The sequence below is a fragment of the Pan troglodytes genome, chromosome X, assembly GCF_028858775.2.
Source record: "Pan troglodytes isolate AG18354 chromosome X, NHGRI_mPanTro3-v2.0_pri, whole genome shotgun sequence".
NCBI lineage: Eukaryota > Metazoa > Chordata > Mammalia > Primates > Hominidae > Pan > Pan troglodytes.
In genome coordinates this window covers 119,610,495-119,626,453 of record NC_072421.2, presented here as the reverse complement: position 1 = coordinate 119,626,453, position 15,959 = coordinate 119,610,495, and positions in this window count along the sequence as shown.

The following is a 15,959-nucleotide window of genomic DNA, read 5'->3' as shown; positions in this document are numbered from 1 at the left end:
GGTGAGCCAAGATCACTCCATTGCACTCCAGCCTGGGTGACAAGAGTGAAACTCCTTCTCAAAATAATAATAATAAGAAGAAGAATAATGTTTTAGTAAATTATACTAAAATAATATTTTAGTAAATAATAAGAATAATATTTTAGTAAATGTTCTATGCTATAAGTTGTTTAAATCCATTATCTATTTAATCCTCTTAGTGCTCACTTTATTAAGTTGACTTGTTCATGATTCACACTTCATACATAAGGAAACTTAGGCTCAGAGATGATTAATATATTAATACATTTCCCAAAGTCAGATAGTAAATGAATCATAGTGAAACTTGAATTGTCATCTGCTTGTCTAGGTACATAACTGGCATGTTTAACAGCACTTTAATTTGTTGCTGCTTACCAAAGGAGATATGTTAGTTCATCTCATTACCAAATGAACATCAACACTCACTCTACAGAGAGTTTGGCTCTGTACAAAGAATGCAGTTATATTTTAATGAGAAAGATAAGTGGAGAAAAATTAAGGGAGTCAGGTATTGCTGAATAAGGACTTACTAGAGTAAGGTACTGATTATAATCTGTGAGATTAAGTTCTTATGAGAGAGAGAATTTTGAAACTGTAAACAAGCATCCCACCGTTATATTTAAGACTTATTACGAACAATAGTAGTTGTTATAATAAGATATGCTACTGATGGAAATGTGTTCTTCATATTAATAGCATGAACATAGAAAATAAAATGGGCACGAAAGGAGATGAGGAACACTCAAAGAGGTCTACAGAAAAGGATCTGCAAAATAAACTTTGCAGACTTCTCAGTTCAGGCTAGAGCTGACTCAGGTGCTGGAACATCAGTATTAAGAGGGTTTTTAGGGAGTGGTTAAAGGGAATGAGTTAACAGAGTAAATTCTGGCTTTAGGTTGACCTTGTGTGGGGCTTTCTTTTAGAGACCTGAAGGGAGTCATCTCAGAGAGACATGTTAGCCCCTGGAGCTTCCAGGACATTCTTTATAAAGGTGACAATTTACTCTTTACTCATTCACCCATTGTCACTTTTATCATTCAGAAGTCTCTTATCTACTTTCAACTTGTAGTATATCTTATCCATCTATCTCAGACCTACAGAGCCTCTGAGATAATTAATATTCTGGAAGCCAAACACCAGTTAATTTTTTTATTAATTGATTTTTTTCCATGAAATTGAGGGCTAGTATTTAGGCTTGTCTCTTGATCTAAATCAGGTGTTCTCCACATAGCCATGCCACCAGAGTCTCCTGAAGAATAAAATGCTCCAGACTGAGGCTCAGAAGAAAATAAAAGAAAAATTCTTTGCCCATATGTCAAAAATCTAATGTACTAGTACTTCATCAACAGTTACTGGCAGTAACAATCTAAAGCTTACCACGGGAAGCTTCCCATTATTTTGGCTTATCTCTCCTCTCTCTCTTCCCATTATTTCCATCTCACATTTCTGTCTTTATTCCTCTTCTTTAATGTACTGTTATATGACTCATAAGTCCCATACACATATTTCTTAACCCTGCTAATGATTCTTGTGGCTAAACAGCTTTCAGAGCGTAAGTGTATACATTTTATGCCCAAAGGAATACTCATTTTATTATGAATACCCATCTTTGAATTGGTCAGTGATTTTTAAAGTCGTGCCTCAGACTTGGACAAAGAAATCAGTGTCTTCAGGTATAACTGTCGGTTGGGGAGGGGTGGCACAAAAGGACCACCTAGGGCTGAACCTCAGACTTCTCACATACTCTTCAACTTGAGTAACACTGATTTTACATATTTTATATATTATGCTGTCTTGTGATATGAAATTTTCAGTGGGACTTTAGATACTTGAGTTAACTGGAAAAGTGTAGCTGTAACAGTGGCGGCAGTGTTTTGTCTTCAGGGGGAAGAATGGCGATTCACCTGTGGGCAGATGTTCTTTGGAAAAAGACATTGAAAAAAACTTCCCTTGATTTTAATTGTACTTCCAAAAAATATGTTTTCCTGATAAGTGAATAGGTTAACATTTTATTTTCAATATTTATCAGATATGAAACTATCATAAGGATCTACTTTCCAGTTTTATTTTAAAGAAATGAAAATTTTCCACGTGTATTATATGTAAAGAAGTTTGCTCACCTTTTCATATTACAATTGACTATTCGCTCTTCTGTGTGACTCTTATATTTTGGAATTAATTTAAGATAGAAATTAGCAAGGCCACTGTGTATAGCTTTAGAAATGAAAATCGGTATCTAAACTTGGTTCAGGCTAATATCTAATCAACTTTGGTTATAACATTTTTTTAAAAAATGTATTTGAGTTATGATTACATTCAGTAAAATGCACAGATCTTAAATGCACCCTTTGATTAGTTTTGACAAATGTCTACACCTAACACCCAACACCCCAATCAAGATGCAGAACATTGCCATCATCGTAGAAAGTTTTCTTGTGTCCCCTGCACCTCACAGAGGCAATCACTTTTCTGATTTATATTTTTATAGATAGAATTTGAAAAAATGGAATCATATGGTGGTGACTATTTTGGGTCTGGCTTCTTTAACTGAGTATAGTGTTTATTAGATTCATTCATGTCATTGCAGTTCTCAGTAGTCTTTTTTTGGTTGTTGAATAGGAGTTTATGTGTAGAGGTTCTACAGTTTTTTATTTATTCTTTTGCTGATAAATAGATGGGTAATTTTCTTTATTTTATTTTGTTTTATTATTATTATACTTTCAGTTTTAGGGTACATGTGCACAATGTGCAGGTTAGTTACATATGTATACATGTGCCATGCTGGTGTACTGCACCCATTAACTCATCATTTAGCATTAGGTATATCTCCTAATGCTATTCCTCCCCTCTCCCCCCACCCCACAACAGTCCCCAGAGTGTGATGCTCCCCTTCCTGTGTCCATGTGTTCTCATTGTTCAGTTCCCACCTATGAGTGAGAACATGCGGTGTTTGGTTTTTTGTCCTTGCGATAGTTTACTGAGAATGATGATTTCCAATTTCATCCATGTCCCTACAAAGGACATGAACTCATCCTTTTTTATGGCTGCATAGTATTCCGTGGTATATATGTGCCACATTTTCTTAAGAAAACTTAGATGAATGTATAACTAGAAAAACCAATACAGAGAAGTGCTTAAAGGAGCTGATAGATGGATAATTTTCAACATATTTCTGTTATGACTGAGTGGCTATAAGCATCTTTGTACAAATTTTTGTGTAGGCACATGTTTTCATGTTTCTTTAGTCATGAAGTTGTGCCATTTTGCACTCCCACCAGGAATATACGAGAGATCTACCAGCTCTCCAACTCTCTAAAATTGAATGTTGTTATTCTTTTAAATTGTAGCCATTCCAGTGGATGTAGCACTATATCATTGTGTATTTAACTTGAATTTTTATAATTATCAATGCTAATTTTACATCTTTCTTGTTTTTATTGGCCACTTCTATTTCTACTTATTCAAGTGTCTGTCCAAGTCTTTTGCTCATTTTTATTTGAATTTGTTTTTATTATTTGTAAGAGTTCTTTATATAATAATGATACAAATCTATTGTCAAATGCACACACATACACATATATAGAGGGAAAACAGAGAGGGATATTTCTTAATTCTGTCATATATGTATCTACACTCTATTTGCTAGTGATATACTAATACCTAGGCACACACAGTTTTCAGGATAGCATGTTACCAAACATTTTGAATGCGTTCACCCCAGACCTTGGAAGATGCAGGAAAAGTGTAAGAATGATTTGGATAGAAGCATGGAGTCTCAGAAGGAAAAGGGATAGAGTTTTAGCCACTCTTTTTAGAGATTCAAAGCTACCAATGCCTTGATGTTTGAATTAGAAAGCCCCAAAGAAGACAAAAAAGTGGGGGTAATACAGTCAGATTCACCATATTCCACACCAGGGCTGCATCATTTGAGTAGGGCATGATATACTGATTCTGTGCACAGTATGTAATGAATGCTGAACTTGATCTGGTATTAGGAATGCTGAAAACCTGGGAAAGTTTCAAGAAAAATAGATTTTTCCATATAGAAATTTCAGGTAGTATTTATTAAAACTGTAACACCTGGGGGCTAAAACAAGTTTACCATGTGTAGCAATGGCTAAACATAACACCACGGAGGTGAGGAGGTATAGGCCCCTTCATTACATGACAAACTACTGAAGGTAGGAAGGCTAGAAGTAGTAAATGGGCCCTTTTCCAGAACTTCTTAGTTTTTGTATTACTTGAGTGTTTTAAGGAAAAAATTATGTATGTAAAAAAAGTTGCTTGAGTTTTCTGTTACTTTCTTTGAAAGAATACAAATCACAGATTTTTTTAGCTTGTAATTTACCTTCTAAATTGAGATACCTTTGATGAGGCCACAGAGTAACATGCTGTGTGTTTTGTTCTTTAGCTGTTCCTCATCTTTTCTAAGGCCTTGCTTAAGCAGAATCACTGCAGGAAACTGCACATTAAAAAGCCACTCAGCTGAGAAAGTACACATTGTTCTTGTATGTGCTTACGCAGTCAGCACAGATGTAGCCAAAGTCCCCATCAAGCTTCCAATAAAAACACAAGGAAAAATGACACTTGTGTTCTCATTTTTCCAACATCCTGAAGATTCTCTCTTCTGATCCTGATCTTTGAATGCCAAATTCCATAGCTCTCCAGATCATTTTTCTTTTGGAAACACATGGTAGATAATATTTCTTAGAAATACGATGGCTTTTATTTAATTAGGTGACTTTGCATAGTTTGAGGAGAACTAAATCCATTTGGGGATGTAAGACAGGGGTGGGAGAGTCCCTATAATAAGTGAGCAATCTCCTCAAGAAAACTTGCTATCTGTTTTCAAGAAGAGAAAGTGTATGTATAAACTTAAAAAAAAAAAGAGGCCACATGCACCTGTGGATACCAGTGTGTGTGTTCAAATAAAGAGAGAAAGATAAAATATGGTACAGAGAAAAGTCAAAAAACTGAATGAAACAAATTTCAAAAAGCTTTACAAAAATGTGAGTTTATTGACAGGTTTTGTGGGACATAAAATATGTGTATTGTAACGTGGCCATTCCTGGATTCTTCTCCACTAGAGTGATATATGAAGTATTCAGGACACTTCTGAGAAAAGAAGGGGAGAACCAAGATAAATCTCTGCTACTAAAGCATGAAGACTATGAACATGGAGGGAGATGACCTCATCTGTAAGAGGTAGGACCAGTCATTAAAACTCTATCAGAAATACAAGGAGGTATGGATCAAATTTATTTAATTCAGATAACTGTCAACATCAAAAAGGTGTGATATAAAATCAGTTGTGCTAGATTAATTAATTCAACAAATTTTTATGAGCACTTTCTATATACCTGGTAGTCTTCTGTGTTCAAGAATATATCAGTGAAGTATACAGGCAAAAACCTCTGCCTTATTAGAGCTCATGTACTAGTGTAGGAAAAGTGAAAACAAACATAATTAGTACATTATATTATAGGTCATAAGGTGAAGAAAGCTATGGAGAAAAATAAACGGAAGTAATCACAGAAAAAAATGGCATTTTAGCAAAGTTTTGAGGGAGATGTGGGTTAGATGAAACATTAAGATTTCTGTCAGTGATAGACTTTGGCATGTGGTAAAAACTGGGTTGCTATTTAAGGGAGTTTGATTAAAGGCATTGGTGACTGAAAACAAGTCTTGGCTGTCTCTCAGAGAAGCCTAGAGAACTGGGGATTCACTGAGTAACAACTAGCACCTGACCACCTGAAGAAGAAGACAGCCAGTTGTCAATATCCAAGAGCAAAAGTGAAGTAAGCAAACTGGCTACCTTCATTAAGGTAATAGGGGGAAGAAATGACACTGTAGGTCCCAGCACTCTGTTCACCTCTATGCTTTTGTAGAATCGGTATTGAATAGTTGAAGATTAAATCTAGATCCTACTTGCTAGTTTGGAGGAAACATCTTAATATGCTATGGAATAGTCTTGCATAGTAGACAAACAGAAGGAAGGCATATGGTTACTCAGAGTTCTTTTTGGCAGTTTCTTGCTCATTCTTCAGATTCAGGTGAATGTATGTTTAAGAAAGAGTCAACTGTCTTCTATATCCTTTTAAGAAGAGAATTGGACTAAGAACATCCATGTCTTCAATACCAAGCATCTGAGACCACTTCTTCCTGGATAAGGAAAAACCATTATTTTAAACCTTCTCTTTCTTCACTTATTGTATGGAAAATGTTATTTGAAATGAATGGTAAATATCATGTTAATTCTTCCATTATCTTTTAAAATAATCAATGGCATAAACACTTGAAGCTTCAGTGTGTATGTGTGCCCCATTTAATTTAGTCAATAAGATTAACTTAAGTAATAATTCTGCACACATTTCCTAAAAAAATTTAAGATGCTGAATGATTGTCAAATTAGTAAAACATTACTTTAAAGCCTTGATATGGTTCAAACTAGGATACAAGTAATTCCTTGCTAGGTACAGTGTTGCAAGGATTCAAATTAAACTACGATATGAGCTTTGTAATGAGGTTGTTACAGAATAGAATTAGGCAAAGCAACACAAACTAGCACTCTTTTCTTAGTTACCAAAGACTCTCAGAGAATCTTAGAATATTGATGATAAATTAGGTACTAAAAGCTATTATAAACATTCACAAATTATGCAACCTACATATAGGAAGGAAAATATGGTTTAAGGTGGCACAAGTTAGTGGTGGAAATAGGGATAGAACCTAGATTGCTTGATATCCAGCTATCTGCTTATGTTGGTCTATCACGCAACTTCTCATTGTATTGTAGTCAGAGCTACAGGCTGACTCACAATTAGAGAACTGCTCTTTTAAGTTGTTGAGCTGGGAGAGGTGAACATTAATATTAGTATACAGTAAAACTTTAAAGAGTGGGGAAATTGATTTTTTAACAGCACTTGCATATTCAAAAAAAATTGAGTAGGGTTATGGGTCCAAAATAAGAGCTAAATCTTATACTATTACATCATTTTGGGAATGTATTACTCGATTTTGTGGGTAAGTAGTAGATTTAACTTTTTAAATCTAAGTAGTAGTTTATGCAAACTTCCTACAGTGGAGTGGAGACCTCTGGTTTTCTGATTTCTACCCACCCCTAAACTCCCCAAAAAACTAGTCATAAATAAGATTTTTTTATTTTTTTATGTTTATTTTTTGTATTATTATCAGACTTTAAGTTTTAGGGTACATGTGCACAATGTGCAGGTTAGTTACATATGTATACATGTGCCATGCTGGTGTGCTGCACCCATTAACTAGTCATTTAGCATTAGGTGTATCTCCTAATGCTATCCCTCCCCTCTCACCCCACCCCACAACAGTCCCCAGAGTGTGATGTTCCCCTTCCTGTGTTCATGTGTTCTCATTGTTCAATTCCTGCCTATGAGTGAGAACATGCGGTGTTTGGTTTTTTGTCCTTGTGATAGTTTACTGAGAATGATGATTTCCAATTTCATCCATGTCCCTACAAAGGACATGAACTCATCATTTTTTATGGCTGCATAGTATTCCATGGTGTATATGTGCCACATTTTCTTAATCCAGTCTATCATTGTTGGACATTTGGGTTGGTTCCAAGTCTTTGCTATTGTGAATAGTGCCGCAATAAACATACGTGTGCATGTGTCTTTATAGCAGCATGATTTATAGTCCTTTGGGTATATACCCAGTAATGGGATGGCTGGGTCAAATGGTATTTCTAGTTCTAGATCCCTGAGGAATCGCCACACTGACTTCCACAATGGTTGAACTAGTTTACAGTCCCACCAACAGTGTAAAAGTGTTCCTATTTCTCCACATCCTCTCCAGCACCTGTTGTTTCCTGACTTTGTAATGATTGCCATTCTAAGTGGTGTGAGATGGTATCTCATTGTGGTTTTGATCTGCATTTCTCTGATGGCCAGTGATGGTGAGCATTTTTTCATGTGTTTTTTGGCTGCATAAATGTCTTCTTTTGAGAAGTGTCTGTTCATGTCCTTCGCCCACTTTATGTGTGACCATTGTGAAACAGAGCTATTCAAATAAAATAAGGACAACCATAAAGAAATCAGAAGATCAAGGAAATAACTCCAATATGTCTAACTGTAGAAAAGAGATTTCAATAACAGGCTTCCCTTGCAGAGTGTGTTAGTATTTGCTTAACTGTATGATGTGAAAATTACACTTAGGGTATGTGCCCTTTTTACATCTCTTGTTCACTGTCTTTCCAGAGGCATGGGAACCTAACATAGCAGGAAATACCATGGAAGTAGGATGTATCATGTGTTTATATGTGTGTGTGCTTATGTGTGGTGGAGACGGGCAGGGTGATGAAAGAAGGCAGCTAGGCATCAGGCAAACATCCTTTACCTAGACTGACAGTAAAAAAAAAAAAGAAAAAAGAAAAAAACCCAGAAATTTGACATGAGTATTGCATATTGTCCCTATTAATCTTTTGTTTACAATCCTTTAAATACAGAAAAAGGTGAATAACAACTACTCATCATACTCAAGCTGGATAGCATTGCTCAGTTTAATTTAAAAACATTTTAACATATGGCAAAAAAAGAAATTTCACCAGGAGAATGTATTAATCAAGAAGAGAGTGAAATCTTTGAAAGCATTGCAGAGAAGGATAAATTGCCTTCTATTACTGAAGATGGTTTTTATAGAATAGGGGATGTCAAATATTGGAGGAGAGTAGCAATATTATGAAATATCCACAGTCCAGAGTGAATTTCAATATAATTAGCTTTTTTATGTTACCACTTCTTCTAGCACAAAGGCTCTCTACATATAATGACTACTTGACTCACTCATTCATTAAATAAATATGTGATGTATGGTTATCCTGTGAGAATACACTGATGTACATGCTAGAAATACAACAATGAACAATATAGCCACAATTCCTGTTCTTATGAAGCCTACCTTGCAACAATGGAGATACAAAAGAAACATATGTGTGCGTGTATATATGGATACATGCATATATATATAAACAGACGTATTTATATACACAAACATATATTTGTGCACATATAGGTGTGTTTGTGTGTGTGTATATATGTTCACATACACATTTTAGAAGAGACTTGAATGAAGGGTGAAGGGCGTTGATAGAAATAGTGGTTAGCATGTCTTAAACATTATATGCCATATACTTGCTAACTGCTTAACATCCATTATTTAATTTATTCAGTCCTAATAACTCTCTGAAGGGCACGTTAGTCATTCCTGTTTTGCAGATGAAGAAATTGATGTTCATAGAGATAAAGTGATCTGTTCAAAATTTGACAGCAAGTGGCAGAGTTAGGCTTCTGATCTTGATCTTTGTAATAGTGAAGTCGAATTTTTATACATGATGCTAAGGTTTGTTTAAATAATTTTCCTGCTTCACTGAAGATGGGGATCAGATAAATTTTTCTCTTCATAGGAAAACCATATATTTTGGGAGTAGGTTCTTATACATGCTTAAAATATATTCTTTAGCAGCTCTGTCTACCTGGGCTTTAGGCAAGTTATGGTGGCTTGTAGGCAGATGATAGCAGTTCAGTGTTACAATCAAAGTAAGACATCCTGGGCTTTTAGCACATAGGAAATAAAACATTATCAATACTTGAGTGATGTCTGCTGAAAAGCCCTGGAGTAGAATTCAGGAAGTTTGAATTATAAACCTTAATTTTGTCACTTTTATAGTGTGTGCATTGAGCAAGTCACTTCACCTTGCTCAAAATTTGGTTTCTACATGTTTTACATCTCTAAAGAGATATTACCCTGAAAAAAAAACACAAAAATAGAATACACGGTTTTTTTCTAACAATCTTCTATTTGTCAATCACATAAGCATAAGAGATGTTAGAAAGATTATGTCTTAGCCTCCTGCTCCCATTGTTATCCTTTTAAAGAAACAGCTTGCTGTTTTTTCACATTTTCTTCTCAGCTGTTTCTGGGTATGACAAGGGAGGAGGTGGTAGTGAGGTGACACAAAACTCAACCATTTCTGCATGTTGATGAACTGACCAGTGGCATACACCTGAGCATTTTTTTTCTTCATTTCTTACCGCAGGGAAATCCTTCTTAAGTTACATTACTGAAAATGAGATCTGGGGAATTTCATAGTAAGCAAATATTGAGCCAAGGGCATATACCCCAGTGCAAGGTGATGATTTGGAGTCTGACCCATTACACACATTTATGAGTTGACATCCATTTATCTATTATTGCCTGATTGTTTCATTTTAATTAATTGACATTGTTGCTAGCCTCAATAGAGACCCATTACAAACTAGGTAAATTATCTGATGAATAAATGGGGAGGCATTTCAATTGCAAAGGAAGGAACAGTTATTATCTATCATGTGTCTTAGAAATCCTAGCTGACACATGTCAAACAAAATGTAAGGCTGGAGAACAAGAAAACCTCCACAGCTGGCAATGAAGTAATGAAGTTGCTTCCTAAAATAAAGGACAAACTATCTCCTGAAACTAATGGAAACAGGGTTTAAAATTTCGCACCCCCTAGTTCAAAGGATGAAAACCAATATCTGTTTACACACTAAGAGAAAGAGTAGAATCATTTTTTTTCAATAATTTTCATTGCAGAACAGCTACTAGAGATGAATATTTTCACAAAGAACTTCCACAGAGAATAGACAAGGGATCCAGGGACCACAGAACTATAGACAGCATAAGCTATAGATAGCGTATCTGGCAGAACTCAGCTACCACACAACATATGAAAAAACAATTATCCCCAAACAGGTGAAGGGGCTTGTTGCACAGCCTGTAACTTGTAAAGTCAGGCCAAAATGTAAAAAAAAATTTCTAGTTTAGTGTTCTTTCCACTATGCCACAATGCTTTGGTTTCCTTACTGAAAGGTATAGAAAGGGTAAAGAGGAATCATTTCTTCCATTGCTGATGCTTATATGTCTGGTTATATTTTTCTTAGAACAAGTCATCCAGTTCAAGTTCAACATGTTGCAAAGATGACAAAGGGGGATCATTAAAGACCCAATTAATGAATGTCATTTGTTTCATATGGAACTATATCTCTTATTCATAGGACTGCATGCTCCTGAGGGCAGTTACTATCGTGATTTATTTCCTCCATTGTATTTTTTACTAGCATAGCATAAGATATTTAAGTATAGCAAATTTATATAAATGAGAAAATTAATAGTTTGATAAATATTTATTTTACAAATATAAAATATAAGCTATTTTCCCAATAAATACTACTATAGTCTCAGTAGTTCTTGCATTTCTAAAGCTTAGGTACATGTTAGAAATACATACAAATTAATATTTTTGGCTAACATTTATTTAATATGATTCAGTTTATATAGACTAGTATATATTCAAATAATTTATTAGTATTTAACTTTATTATATTTTCCATTTGAATTCTAATAATTTGCTAAGTCCCTAAATAAAAAGGTGGGTCAATGGTGAAAAACTTGTACATTAAAGCATAAAAGTAATGGTAAAGATAGTGGTATAGATACTACAGCTCGAAATAAAGTGATTAATGCAAAACATGATTCTATACATATATGGAATGAGACCATGTATGTCCTGGGACATGTGACTTTGTAAGTGTGATGATTTTTTTTTTTTGAGACAAAGTCTCGCTCTGTCACCCAGGCCAGAATGAGTGGCATGATCTCAGCTCACTGCCACTTCCGCCTCCCAGGTTCAAGCGATTCTTCTGCCTCAGCCTCCTGAGTAGCTGGGATTACAGGTGCTCGCCACCACGCCCAGTTAATTTTTGTATTTTTAGTAGAGACGGGGTTTCACCATATTGGCCAGGCTGGTCTTGAACTCCCGACCTTGTGATCCACCTGCCTCGGCCTCCCAAAGTGCTGGGATTACAGGCGTGAGCCACCGCACCAGCCAAGTGTGATGATTTTAAGAAAACAGACTAAAGTGATGAGGAGGAGATGCATTTCTATTATTTTAAACAACTTGCTCAAATGACTTACTTAAGAAGTGACTCATTATCAGGAATTTCTTATATATGACCTATCACTTCAGAGATGAGATATCTCGGTTATTTTTTATAATGAAGATAAGACAGCAGTGTTGCTTAAGAAGACTGTATTGTGGTACAAACAGCTTGATTCCCAAGAGTTTTATTCTTTTGTAACTCTTGGTAATATTCTTTACTTATCAGAGAAAGAAATCAATGACATTTCTTTGGATATATTTAAACATCATATCAAAATGTTGCAAAATACTATTAAGAAACATTTCCTGGGACTAAAAGAAACCAGAGAGTAGATTAAAAATCCATTTCTATCAGGTAGTGTAAACATGTAACCATCTAACTTTTGCATATAATATGTTCATCAATTTAGCCACCGACAACGTGCTGAAAGCATTCTTTTTAATAATTTCATATATATTTTTCTATATTAATTAAAATATAATATAAATATGATATACCATATGATTTTTATTACACTAGCACACTGTGAGATTTTCAAAAATTTTCAAGAGTAAAAATCACATTGATGTTTTTTTAATTTCAGCTTTTCTTTAAATATGGGGGTAGATGTGCAAGATTGTAACAATATGTTCATCTTGGGGCTATTCACAATAGCAAAGATATGGAAGCAATCTAGGTGCCCATCAATGTGGATTGGATAAAGTAAATGTGGTACCTATACACCATGAAAGCATTCCTAAGTGAAAAATATATTTTTAAATAACTTGGGGTCTAAGTTTCATACAAATATCTACTAATATTTCATATTCATGACACAATTATATTTTGTAAGTAAGGGCAGCAAGAAAGCTAAAACTTTCAAGCTTTATAGAAATTGTCTAATAAGAGACATTGAATCAATACAAAATCTGATTTATTGGCCAAATTAATTATCATTGAACAGGCTATAGACATATTTGTGAAACTTTGTGAACAATAAATTAAGTTAAAATATTATGTATTTTTTGTTATTGTGAAATTATGACTACATTTTAAGCTTACCTAATGTCAGTAGTCCTGTGTGTAGCAAATGCCCCATAATTGCTAACTATGCCTAAATTTCAGCAAACACAGGGCTAGTCTTTTCTCTCACTATTTCTAGGCCTATCTCAATGAGTTCATTTTATTTTATTTTGGTCTTGCCTCTTTCTATTTATTTCATGTTAAAATCCTGCTTCTCTTGGATCATTCATTCTTTATCCCTTTCCTTTTACTCTAAGCTAGGAAATCTTGAGTCATCTAATGCCAATTTTCTATTGAAATCTCAAATTTTCTCCAATTCATACTCATAGATTATCTGTATATATGGACATATACTCTTGTTGGGCATAAGATATCTAACATAAGCATATATACCAAGGTAATCCATGATGAAGATATAGCTTCTATGCATATTTTAAGTTCTCTCTGCCCCTTTATCTTGGCTAATATTGAGTTGAACACAGTGTGTACTCATGTAGTGTTGTTAATAGTATTAAAATAAATATTTTGAGGATGAGGGGCAGAGCAAGATAGCTGAATAGAAGGCTCCACAGATCATCTTCCCTGCCAACAAGGACACCAATTTATCAACTATCTGCAAAAAAAGCACCTTTATAAGAACAAAAAAATCAGGTGAGCACTCACAGTACTTGGTTTTAACTTCAGATTACTGAAAGAAGCACTGGAGAGAGTAGGAAAGACAGTTTTGAATCAGCAATGTCACCCATCCCCTTTATCTGGGCAGTAGCTTCATGGTGCAGAGACAGAGTCCATATGATTGGTAGAGGGATAGTTTAGCAATTGTGAGACATTGGATTGAACTGAGTGCTGCCCTGTCACAACAGAAAGCAAAAATAATCAGGCTGACCTCAGCTGACACTTGCACATTGAAGGAGTATTTAAACCAGCCCTAGCCAGAGGAGAATTGCCAATCCCAATGGTCAGAAATTGAGTCCTGGCAAGCTTTACCACTGTGGGCTAAAATGCAAAGACCTTAAATAAACTTGAAAGGCAGTCTAGGCCACAAGGACAGCAACTTCTAGATGAGTCCTAGTGCTGAACTGGGCTCAGAACCAGTGGACTTGGGAGCCATGTGACCTCCTGAGACATCGCCCAAGGCAACTAAGAGAGTGCTTGTGCCACTTCTACCCCAACCCCAGGCTGCACAGATTGTGGCTCAAAGGAGACCCCTTTCTTCTACTTGAGGAGAGGAGAGGGAAGAGTAAAGAGGACTTTGTTCTGCATCTTGGATACCAGCTCAGCCACAGCAAGATAGGGCACTGGGCAGAGTTGTGAGGCTTCTATTCCAGGCCCTAGCTCCCAGATGACATTTCTAGGTACACTATGGCCAGAAGTCAACCTGTTTCCTTGAAAGGAAGGACCCGGTGCTGGCAGAACCAGTCACTTGCTGACTAAAGAACCCTTGCTCCCTGAATAGCCAACAGAGATACCCAGGTAGTATGCCGTGAGCCTTGGGTAAGATTCTAAATTTGTTGGCATCAGATGAGACTCAGTACATTCCCAGCTGTGGTGGCTATGGGGAGTGACTCCTTCTGCTTAAGAAAATCAGAGAGAAAAGAGGGCGGGGCGGCGGGGGCGGAGGTCTTTGCCTTGCAGCTTACGTACCAGCTTGGCCACAGGGAAGTAGAGCACCAAGTATCCTCTTGGGGTCTCCGATTCTAGGACTTAGCACTTGGACAGCATTTCTGGATGTAGCATGCACCAGAGTGGAGCCCACTGCCCTGGAGGGTGAGTCTTAGGTCTGGCAGCATTCATTAAAAGCAGAATGAATGGCCCTTAGCCCTTAAGGGAACATCAGCAGTACCCTGGCAGTACTGTACATAAGCTGATAGTGGTGGTAGCCCTGAAGTTAAGCTCCTCTGCCTGTAGAAAGAGGAGGAAAGAGTGGGAAGAACTTTGTCTTATGCTTCGAGTGCAGTACAGCTGCAGCACAATAGAACACCACATAGACTTCTAAGGTTTTTTTATTCCAGGTACTATCTCCTGGACAGCACCTCAGAATCTTCCCAAGGACTGGAGGAACTCATCACCCTGAAGAAAAGGACACAAACCTGGCTGGGATCATCACTTGCTGATTGCAGAGCCCCAGGGCCTTGAGTGAACACAGGAAGTAGTCAGGTAGTGGTTACTGCAGGCCTTGAGTGATACCCAGTGCTGTGCTGGCTTCAGGTCTGACTCAGTGCAGCCCTACTTGTGGTGGCCACAGAGGTTCTAGTGTCACTCCACCCCCAGATCCAGGTGGTTCAGAAAAGAGAGAGAGACTCCAGTTGTTTGGAAGAAGTAAAAGAAGTGAACAATAGACCCTGTCTGGTAATCCAGAGAATTCTACCAGATCTTATCCAAGACTACCAAGGTAGTACCTCCACAAGTGTACAAGAAACACAGTGACACAGGGCTTGGGGTCCCACCTAATGAATATACAGCTTAGATCACAACACTCAAGTCTATTTGAATACCTGGAAAGCCTTCCCCACAGCTAGAGATACAAACAAACCAAGACTGTGAAGACAACAATAAATATCTAACTTTTCAGTGCCCAGGCACAGACAAACATCTACAAGCATCAAGACCATCCAGGAAAACATGATGATGTCATCAAATGAACTAAATAAGACACCAGGGATCAATCTCAGAGAAACAGAGATATGTGTCTTTCCAGACAGAGAACTCAAAATAGATGTTTTAAGGAAAATCAGAAGAATTCAAGATAACACAGAGAAGGAATTCAGAATTCTATCAGATAAACTTAACAAATGCATTGAAATTATTTTAAAAATCAGGCAGAAATTCTAGAGTAAAAAATGCAATTGACATACGGAAGAATGCATCAGTCTTTTAATATCAGAAATGATCAAGCAGAAGCAAGCATTATTCTGATTAAGACAGGCTATATGAAAATACACAGAGGAGAAATAAGAAAAAGGAATTTAAAAATGAACCAGG